This window comes from Miscanthus floridulus, chromosome 4 (assembly GCF_019320115.1).
Source record: "Miscanthus floridulus cultivar M001 chromosome 4, ASM1932011v1, whole genome shotgun sequence".
Taxonomy (NCBI): domain Eukaryota; kingdom Viridiplantae; phylum Streptophyta; class Magnoliopsida; order Poales; family Poaceae; genus Miscanthus; species Miscanthus floridulus.
The window spans coordinates 121199479-121210008 of record NC_089583.1 but is presented as its reverse complement, the minus strand read 5'-3'; positions in this window follow the sequence as shown (position 1 = coordinate 121210008).

The window sequence follows — 10530 nt, the reverse complement described above, 5'->3', positions numbered from 1 at the left end:
GTATTCTGACGTTGATTTTCTGTCATCTCCCGCATAATCAGAATCTGTATACCCCTCTATGTGCAGGAAATTAGATCTTCTGTACATTAGCATGAGACCCTTCGTACCTTGCAGGTAACACAAAACTTTCTTTACTAATTTCTAGTGTTCTATTCCAGATTACTCTGATATCTGCCAAGTAACCCGGTAATAAATGCTAAGTCAGGGCGAGTACACACTTGAGCATACTGTAAATTTCCGACAGCTGAACTATATGGAACCGCTTTCATTTGATCGATTTGATATTGGTTCCTGGGATATTGAAATTCCCCATATATATCGCTCTTGACTATGGGAGCAGGTGAAGACTTATAATTTTGCATATTGTATTTCTTTAAAACTTTTTCTAAGTATGTCTTTTGTGATAATCCTAAAACCCCCTTTTCTCTATCTTGGTGAATCTGTATTCCTAGGACGAACGAAGCTTCACTGAGATCCTTCATATCAAATTTTGAGGGCAAGAACTTCTTTGTTTCTAGTAGTAGATTAACATCACTGCTAGCGAGCAAGATGTCATCCACATACAAGACTAGAAAAATGTATTTCCCATTCTTGAACTTTGCATAAACGCAATTGTCATCTACATTTTCTTGAAACCTAAACTTTCTTATTGTACTATCAAACTTCAAATACCACTTTCTTGAAGCTTGTTTTAATCCGTAAATGGATTTCTTCAGGCGACATCCAATATATTCTTTTCCTTCCACAACAAAACCTTTCGGTTGTGCCATATAACCATTTTCCTCCAGATCCCCATTTAGGAACGTCGTCTTTACATCCATCTAATGTAATTCTAAATCGTAATGTGCTACAAGCGCCATTATGATTTTAAAAGAATCCTTACATGAGACTGGGGAAAATGTCTCATTGTAATCTATGCCTTCTCTTTGCGTGAAACCTTTCTCCATAAGTCATGCTTTAAACCTTTCTATATTCCCTTTGGAGTCATGTTTAGTTTTGTAGACCCATTTACAACCTACTATCTTGTCTCCTTTAGAAATTATTTCTAAGTTTCAAACACCATTGGTTTTTATTGATTTCATTTCATCTTCCATGGCTTCAAGCCACTTGGATGAGTGAGCGCTTCTCATGGCTTCTTCAAATGAGGTGGGATCACCCTCTATTTGAAATTCTTCACATTCATAAACTTCGTAGTCATCAGGAATAGCTGATCTTCTAACTCTTTAAGACCTTCTAGGGGCCTTGTTAGATGATGCTTGTTCTATATGAGGCTGTTGTTGCTCTCCCTCATGTAGTCATGTGTGACAATGGGTTCTAGGGGATCCTAAAGGATAGGTTCCTCATACTCATTCATTGTTGCCACATGAGAACTAACAATAGGTGCTGTTACTATAGTGTATTGCACTATTGGTATAGCAACAACAAGTAGCGTGAAGAATGACTCCTAAACTATAGGAGTGGGCACGTGTACTCGCTTCTCTTCAAAACTAATTTCTTGCACTACCATGCTCCCCCCGATCATATCATCCTCTAAGAAGACAACATGTCTTGTTTCTATAAACTTCGTTTGTCTATCAAGATAATAGAAGCGATAACCTTTTGACTTTTCTGGATAGCCAATGAAATAGCAACTAACTGTCTTGGAGTCCAGCTTTCCTATGTTTGGGTTAAATACTTTTGCCTCAGCTAGACAACCTCACATACATAAATAGTTTAGTGAGGGTTCCTTTCCTATCCACAATTTATACGGTGTTTTGAGCACCGACTTGCTTGGTACTCGATTAAGAATATGAATGGCGGTTTTAATGCCTTCATCCATAAACTTATCAGTAGGGTAGAGTAACTTATCATGCTTCTTACCATATCCATTAAGGTACGGTTGCGTCTTTTAGCTACTCCATTCTGCTGAGGCTCGCCCGGTGTAGAATACTGGGCTACTATACCATTTTCCTATAAGAACCTTGCAAAGGGTCCAAGAACTTGGCCATATGGGGTGTGTCAACCATAGTACTCTCCCCCATGGTCAGATCTTACTACCTTAATCTTTAAGTTGTGCTGATTTTCCACTTCAGCCGTAAATATCTTAAATTTATCCAATGTTTTCGATGTTTCCTTAATTGGATAAATATAACCAAAACATGAATAATCATCTGTGAGTGTTATAAATGAATCATAACCATCCACACTCTTCACAGGAAAAAGGACCACATATGTCTGTGTGAACTATTTCTGAAATTCCTGCACTTCGTTTAGCATCTTCCTTTATTTTCTTAACATACTTTCCTTTTATGCAATCTATGCATTGTTCTAAATCTGAAAATTCTAAAGGTGGAAGAATTGATTTCTTAATCAATTGCTCTATTCTCCCCCTCGAAATATGACCTAAACGACAGTGCCATAATTTCGAAGATACATCATGCACTCTCTTCTGCTTATTTGTTGCATTCATAGACGAGGAAACATTCCAATTCTCAGTGCTTATAGCATTCACATTCCAAAATGGTAGGACCAACACACTTATTATAATACATCTTGTCTTGTCAGAAGGCAGGACCAACACACTTATTATAATACACAATCCAACATTTGCCATTAACAAAATGGCAATCATAACCATCATCGTTAAGTCGTGAGACACTTATTAAGTTTCTACGCAAAGAGGGTACATAAAGAATATTTGAAAGCTAAAGTCTAAATCCATCATCTAATTGTAGAGAGAGATCTCTAATGGCTTCAACTTCAGCTTCAACTCCATTTGCTACTTTAATCCTTCTTTCTCCTCTTTGCAGGGTTCTCCTCGTATGAAATCTCTGTAATGAATTTGCAACATGAACAGTTACACCTGAATCAATCCACCAAGTAGATTTTGCATAACTTAAATACATGGATTCATCTATGAATGTAATGAAATCCTCACCTCTCTTCAGAAGGCTCTTTAGGAAGTCTAGACAGTCTCTCTAGTAATGTCCATGCTTCTTACACCATTTACACTGATCCTTTTCAACTTGAGCATTGTTGTTCTTCTGATGGTAGTCATTCTGAGGGGCTTTCCCTTGAGGTTTGACATTTTTGTTGAAGTTCTTCTTGTTGTCCTTCACAAGGTTAGTAGAGTCACCCTGTAAGGATTTTAGCCTCTCCTCTTCTTGAACACACATTACAATGAGCTTCTTTATATCCCACTTATTGGGCTGCATGTTGTAATTAACAACAAAAGTTTCATATTCTTTTGGTAAGGAAGCAAAAACCAAATAAATCAGGAACTCATCCTTGAGCCCCAAATCCATTGGCTTCAGCTTTGAAGCTATGTTGCTCATCTTCAGTATGTGCTCTCTGATACCGCCACCAGTATACTTCTCATTGAACAATTTCTTGATCAAAGTACTGGCATAAGCCTTTGAAGAGCCAGTGAACCGACTCTTCACCTTCTTAAGATACTCTGTGGTAGTATCACAATCTGGGATAGATCCTCTTATTACATCTGAAAATTGTGGACTTAGCCATCATCAAGCACTTGCGGTTTGAAATGTCCAATTTCTTGCGTTCGAGATCATACTTCATCCGCACTTCTGCATGATCTCGCTGCCGAGCAGTGAAATCAGCATCAGTCTCATTATCTTCCCTGACTAGGTCCACTGGCTCAATCAGACATGGGGAGGTAAGCGCTAGGTCATTTTCAGACAGCACAAGTGCTAGTTCATACTTCTCTCGCCATACCCTATAGTTGCCCCCTTCAAGAGGTGGTATGCGCGAGATAAAAGCCATTGGGCTGAGTTTTGAAAAACACTGTCAGAGATAGTGAGAAAAATATGACATCATAATTGCATGCTTTAATTTAACATTGGTCAAAATTAAAACATACAATATTCTTATACACTAATTCTACATCAACGTTGGGTAGAAATAGAATTAATGCATGAAAAACTTATGAATAAACATTATAATATTTCTATTATCAACGTTGGTTAGAAAAATAATAATATTATAATTTACTGACTAAAAATGACTACTCTTCAAATTAAATTCCCCTGTTGGTTCGAATTTAATTAGAAGATGATAAACTTTAACTTGCAGTGGAAACATGAAAAAATTATGTATCTACTTTTCAGAAGCATTTAATTGTGCTAATCTACTGTCGGGTTCATAAACCCGGGGTCCCTCATGGACCTGCTTCCTAGCAAAAGCTCAGCGTAGCAGATGACATTGCGAACAACGTGCAACTACTGGGCCGGCCCAAAAACCTAACGATAGGCTAGAAGGGCGATCCAATCTCCGATTAGAAGGCCTGACCAAGGAAAGGACAACGCTCGCTTCTGACTGCAGCCCGCCTCTCCGATCGGAAGGCCTGGCCAAGGAGGAACGACGCTCGCTTCTAACTTTGGCCCACCTCTCCGACTGGAAGGCCTGGCCAACAAGGAACAACGCTCGCTTCCGACTCCGGCCCACCTCTCTGACCGGAAGGCTTGGCCAATGCCGCTTTTGACTCCGGCTCGCCTCTCCGATCGGGGATGCACCGAACCTCTGCTTACAGCTCTTCTCCGACTAGCATAGTCAGAGCCAACTAGGACCAACTGACCGGGGACGCCCGCTCGGTGAGGACCTAGGAAACGAGTAGAGCAAGTAAGGCAGGGCGCTCATGTCAACTGCAATACCAAGGACCGTACCCTGTACACCTGTAGCACAGTACTGACAGGGCATGTTAGAAGGGTGACCTGCCACCTTCTAGGCGTGTTAGGGCCCAAGCAGTGTTGTGGGCTCCAACGTTTGCCCTACAGTGTTGTGGGCGCCCTCAACTCCCATACCAGGCGAATACGGTAAAACCCCCACATGCCTCTAGGCATCAACAATGTTATGGGCACCGTCATTTGCCATACATGGTGAACACGATAAAAACCTCCCACATGCGTTTGACATTAATAGTATTGTGGACGCCTACAATCATCTTGTACCCGACGATATGGGCAACAAGACTTAATAGCATACGTACACACTCTCTCTCTCGCTTGTAAGGCCGTCCTCTTCATCTATAAAAGGGGACACGCTCTCTCCAAAAGAAAGGGACTCAGACAATTTGACCACTAGGACGATTCGATCGATTCGAACACGCAACGAACAACTCCAACAAGAGCACACGCTCAAATACTTAGCACACGTAGAAACTCCTGTCTCTCTCGGCCCTTTGGTCCAGAGTCCGACCAGAACTCTTACACCCCCCATCTTACTCCCTCTCGTTTGTAACCCCACAACAAACTTCGAGCATCTAGGCTCAGGAATAAAGTCATCGATCGACTCAAACTGGACGTAGGTCATATTGCCTAAACCAGTATAAACCCTATGCCATTGAGTGCTAGGCCACATCCGATCACAACGTATGACAAAACAACAAATATTTACGTGCTGGCCACTTTCTGCACTGACATCTACTCTCTGAAAAAAATTATCCCTTTGGTTTAAATTTTGACAGAGATTAAAACTGGATAAAAAAGCATCAAAATTTGCTTCTAAAAATGAATAAAACAATAACTCAGTGTTTATTGTTCATATAGCACATCCCCGTTGAAACAGCAAAATCCGGCCTGGCCTGCACTGTTCTTGCATGTGCTGCGCCTTCCTAGGCCGCAACCTAGGCCAAGGCCGGCAAAGCCACCAGCCGCGCACGCCCGCCTGGGCCAAATCTAGGTCTAGTGAATCATAGCCGTTGATCATGATCGGACGGATGGGCGACGTTTGCACGAGAATAAAACCGCCGCCGTGGCGCGGGCGCCCAAACCCTAACTCATTCTCGCCTCCCTATGTCTCCTCTCCTCAGCGCAGTCGAAAGAGAAAGAGTGAGAGCAACGCAGCGGTGCCGCCGCTGGTCCTCTCACTAGCGTGCGTGCTCACCCTAGGCTGAGCGTGTTGCCATCGAGCGATCTGGGCGACGGTGCCCTCATCCCCCATACGCGTTGTGGTGGGCTTGCCCTTAACCCTAGATCTTACTAGCGCCACTGCAGGTCCCCTCTCTGAAGCGCGCGCTCCCCAGTGGGTGAGCACGGCGTCGTCGAGCGGTCCTATGATGGTACCCTCGGCCGAGGCTTGCGCGGACGGCAATGAGCGTGGCTCGGCTTCTCCCCGCGCGCTGACGAGGCAGCAACGGAGTTCCTTCCCTCGCGATGGCGGGATTCTACCCACGCGACGGCGATGGTGACGCGCGGCGGAGAGTCTGGGTATGTTCTCCCCTCCTTCGTCCTTACTCTAGGGTTAGGGTTAGGGTTTCAGGTACTATTCTTCTTCCTCGAGTTGTCTACGCAAGTTAGGGTTAGGGTTTGAGTTCCTTTTCAAAACCGAGACCCTTTCTTCCTCCTTTTCTTCACCCGATTTGGGTTTAGGGTTCGATGAACCCTCTGCTTAGATCCGAATCGGATCTCTCACCTCCTTCTAATTGCTGCTATTGGGTTTTCTACCTCGATAAGCTAGACCTACATCTAGTTAGGCGACTGATACCATTGATAGACTTGATAGGATCAACTAGCCATAGATCTAGCATGTTTACTTATATTTGGGATAAACAACAAGCCCTAAAACATGAACTACTATGGGATTTATAGATAGAGTGAGAGAGCGGGGGGGGGGGGTTGAGGAGGTGCAAACCATCGCTCGCCTTCGTAGAAGACGAGCTGGCCATGGGGTTGCTGACGGTGGCGCGGGGAAGCCCGGCGACGAAGACGCTGTCGCGGTGGTGATGATGCAGCACCCCCTCTTAGATCGGTTATGGTTTAGGGACTATAGGTGGAGCATCTAGCGGCTCAGGTGAACCTCATGCCTTGTGCCCGGCCCCCACCTCCCTTTTTTTGGTGCTGTGCTACGGGGGCCCACCAACCATGGAACGGTTGGACGTCCCCGATCACGGCGTGGATCCAAGGGCCCAATTGGCCTAACAAATTTTGCCCCATCTATCGTCACGAGAGGTGAGGTGGCAGATTGATAAGGACTAATGGCTATAGGACAGCACAATAATGCAGCTGCAAGCATCGGAGTTGGGAGGGAGAGGGACCCCTGTGCAGTTGGTTGCAGACCGTAGGGCAGCCATCTAAAGCGATGTTCAGTAATACTGAATACTGATAGCTAGCCGGTCTGTTACTTCATGTCCTATTCTAGAGATCGCTAGCAGTTTTTGCATGTTCGATGTTACATGAAAGATGAAAGAGACGTCGTCTTTTTTAGTGTGTGTTCGATGTTACATTGCATAATTACCATAGTCACGAGAGCATTATGAATGATTCAGAGTGCTCTATCTCCTTGTCACGCAAAAATAGTTAAAAGTGGTTGCCACGCAAGCTGTCGAGTCCCACAGGTACCCAGCGCATGTACACGTGTGGGCATGGCTGCCGCGCAAGTTGTCGGATCCTACAGGTATATGTCACATGTACATGTGACTACCACGTATGTCGGTCCGATAGACAAATGCCTACCCTAAGACTTAAGACGAAGCGACATTCGTTACAGTTCTCAAACCAAGCGTCATTGAATATTTGGTTCAATGACAGCGGTGTTCGTTATAGTTCCAAAACAGAGCGTCACAGATGAGTAGGGCGAGGAGCATGTGTGATCTGTGACGATATCCTATGTCGTTCTGTAAGAATCCTCCTGGGAGGGGCGGCCTGGTGGCGGCGGCTAGGGCTGAGGGGGGCTGTAGGCGTTGGGCTAGGGAGGAGGGGCGGTGGCAGGGAGAGGACGAGGGAGGTGCAGGAGAGAGGTAGGGATAGGGAAAGCCTGAGGTTATTCTTTCTTAACTTTAGATGATTACAATGCTCCTATATTTATAGTCCTGGATAGACTTGTATCTCAAGTAAATTACTATAAAATCCCATCTAATCTTATTTCCTAGATTGATTCTATTTCTATTCTTTCCTATTTTTTCCCCTTTATTCTAGATCCTCCGAGACATGGGTGTTGGTGGCGTGGCGGAAGGCCACCCCACCCTTGGGTGCGCCCATCCTGGTGGCGCGGTTGGCCAGGGTGTGGCCGCCTGGGCCCTTCTCAGGCCTGTAGCCCTCCTTCTGGACCCTTTATTAGACGTATCCCACGTTCAATGATGATATTTTTAATGTCATAAATGTTATTGTTCTTTTCTATAAATTTCCTCAAACCTAAAATAATTTGACTTAGAATAACTTTGTAGAAGTTAATTTATTTTAGAACGAGGAGAGCAGTGAGTCAAGATGATGGCCCCGTTTGTTTCCACTTGTTTCGAGGCTGCTCGTGAGGGGAAGAATCGAGAAATAAACTATACCGCCGATTCCCCGTCTATCGCTGCCACAGAGCCACGGTTTGGCTACCGGACTATGCGATCAGAGACCACGGTTCAAATATGTGGCCGATCGATGTCGGCTAGATACAAACGTTTTACAACCATGCATGTCCGTGTGGTCAGCGGATCGCCTCCGGGGCTGCAGCCCAACCACAGAGAATCATTAATTTGGTATAAGCTTCCGTCGACCACAGCCAGCTGGCAGCTCGCCGGCCAGCTACACAGACTTGTGATGAAATGGGCTAACCTAGCAGTGCATGAGAAAACTTTGTTGGCAGGTAGTGTAGGAGTAATACGTAGTCTGCCCACATTATTATTCAACCGGTTACTAGTTAGTTGGTGACAGCTTATAGTTACATGTCGTGATAACAACGAAAGTGCACGGCAGCAAAACTATCAGCGGATCTCCGGCCGTACGTTTCACGTTTGGACCCGATACAAGTACGGCACCCGTCACGTCATGTTAAGTCCACCGTTGTTCCGTTGGCAACTTGTAATGTTCCTCTTCAACGGTCTCTTTCCTAGATCCTTCCTCGTGTGTGCTGATCCAGATCGAGCTTCCAATAAACACAAATGTACTATGTCCGCCTTAGAAAATGATACAATTCTATAGTAATATTCAGTCAAACCTTTTAAAATTTAACCAAACTTATATATATAAAAGATACTAATATTTGAAACACTACAGATGTAACATGCATTAGACTCATTATGAACTATATTTTCACAGTACACTACTGGAATTTTCCTGAGGGTGCGATTACAGACAGGAAAATAGAAAATACTCGGCCTGTTCGCTGGTTGGTTTCTGGGCTGGTTTGGGTTGGCTGGCGCTGGTTTGTTGTGAGAGAAAAACACTATTGATTGGCTGGTTTGGGCTGGTTGAAACCAACAAGCGAATAGAGTGACTGATAGGAAAATTCAAAACCAATTTCCCTGTCGATGCACCGTCAGCCAGTAATCGCTAGGGACAGAGCGACAGGGAAATTAGAAAAAGTCTGACGCTGAAATTTTAAAATAATTTTCATGTCGGCCAATGACCGACAGAAAAATTTGAAACCGTAAGGTCTAGAAATCTAACTCTGTTGGTTTCAAATGATAGTAAAATTGGACCTCATCGAGAGAGAAAGTATTTTCTTGACTGTGTTATACCGACAGAAAAATGGGCAATTTTCATGACGGTGCTGTAACCATCAAAAAATAGTTTCTTTTTTCTATCGGTGGACACCAACAAGAAAATTATTGACTGTGTTATACCGACAGGATATTACATTGCATTGCAGTAGAGCTTTAATACAGAAAAAACAATAGATTTAATACATTTTCCACAATAACATATAATAGTACTCAGATTATTTTTTATGATTCATATACAAGCTTAACTCACATATAGCAATAATTGTAATTATCCTATGTGTTTTCCAAAAGCTGTAACATTTAATACATTTTTCACATAAACATATATAGAGTTTTCCTGTGTGTTTTCCAAAAAACCATCAAGATAATTGAAATTATCCTATCGGTATACGCAATAACCATCAAAAAAATTCGAAACCTTTAGGGAAATTCGGGTTTCCAGTAGTGGTATACATATCCAAAGCCATAAAAATTAATATTATATTCTAATCCCTCTGTTGAACGGTTGTTTTTTTTTTGGTATATAGATGTTGCTATGTATTTAGATATACATTAGGCTCGATTTGGATGTAAATACTAAATAGTGAAGGTGCTAGAATTGAATGGGATATATCAATACCAAAGCATCCTTCAAACGGAAAAGGTCTTGCAATACCAACTATTGTTTGGATGTACCTAGAATTGACACATCTTCTCTGCCTCTTCATGCACCTATGATCCAACCTTCCTGTCAATGGCACTAGCCGCACCTCCGGAGCTAGGAATAAGGAGAGGATTCTGGAAGAAGGAGACGATCCTATCGAAACTTGTCATTGGCAGCAGTCGCACCTTCAGAGCTAGGAAGAACGCAGAGATGGGAAGGAGAGAATTTTGGAAGGAGAGGATACTAAAGGAGCTAGGGAAGAAACTCCAACTAGAGTTCGGGTAGAGTTCTCCTAGCAGAGCTAGGGAAGAAGGAGCTCTCCTGCCTCGGACCTAATGAAGACAGGGTCGGGGGCATGGAGGTGGTCAGCCTCACGCACGAAGAGGGTCGGGGCCGCCAGGCAACAGTGGCATTGGGGGCTCACATGAAGAGGGAGGCATCAACGGTTGAAGGTGTGAGGAGA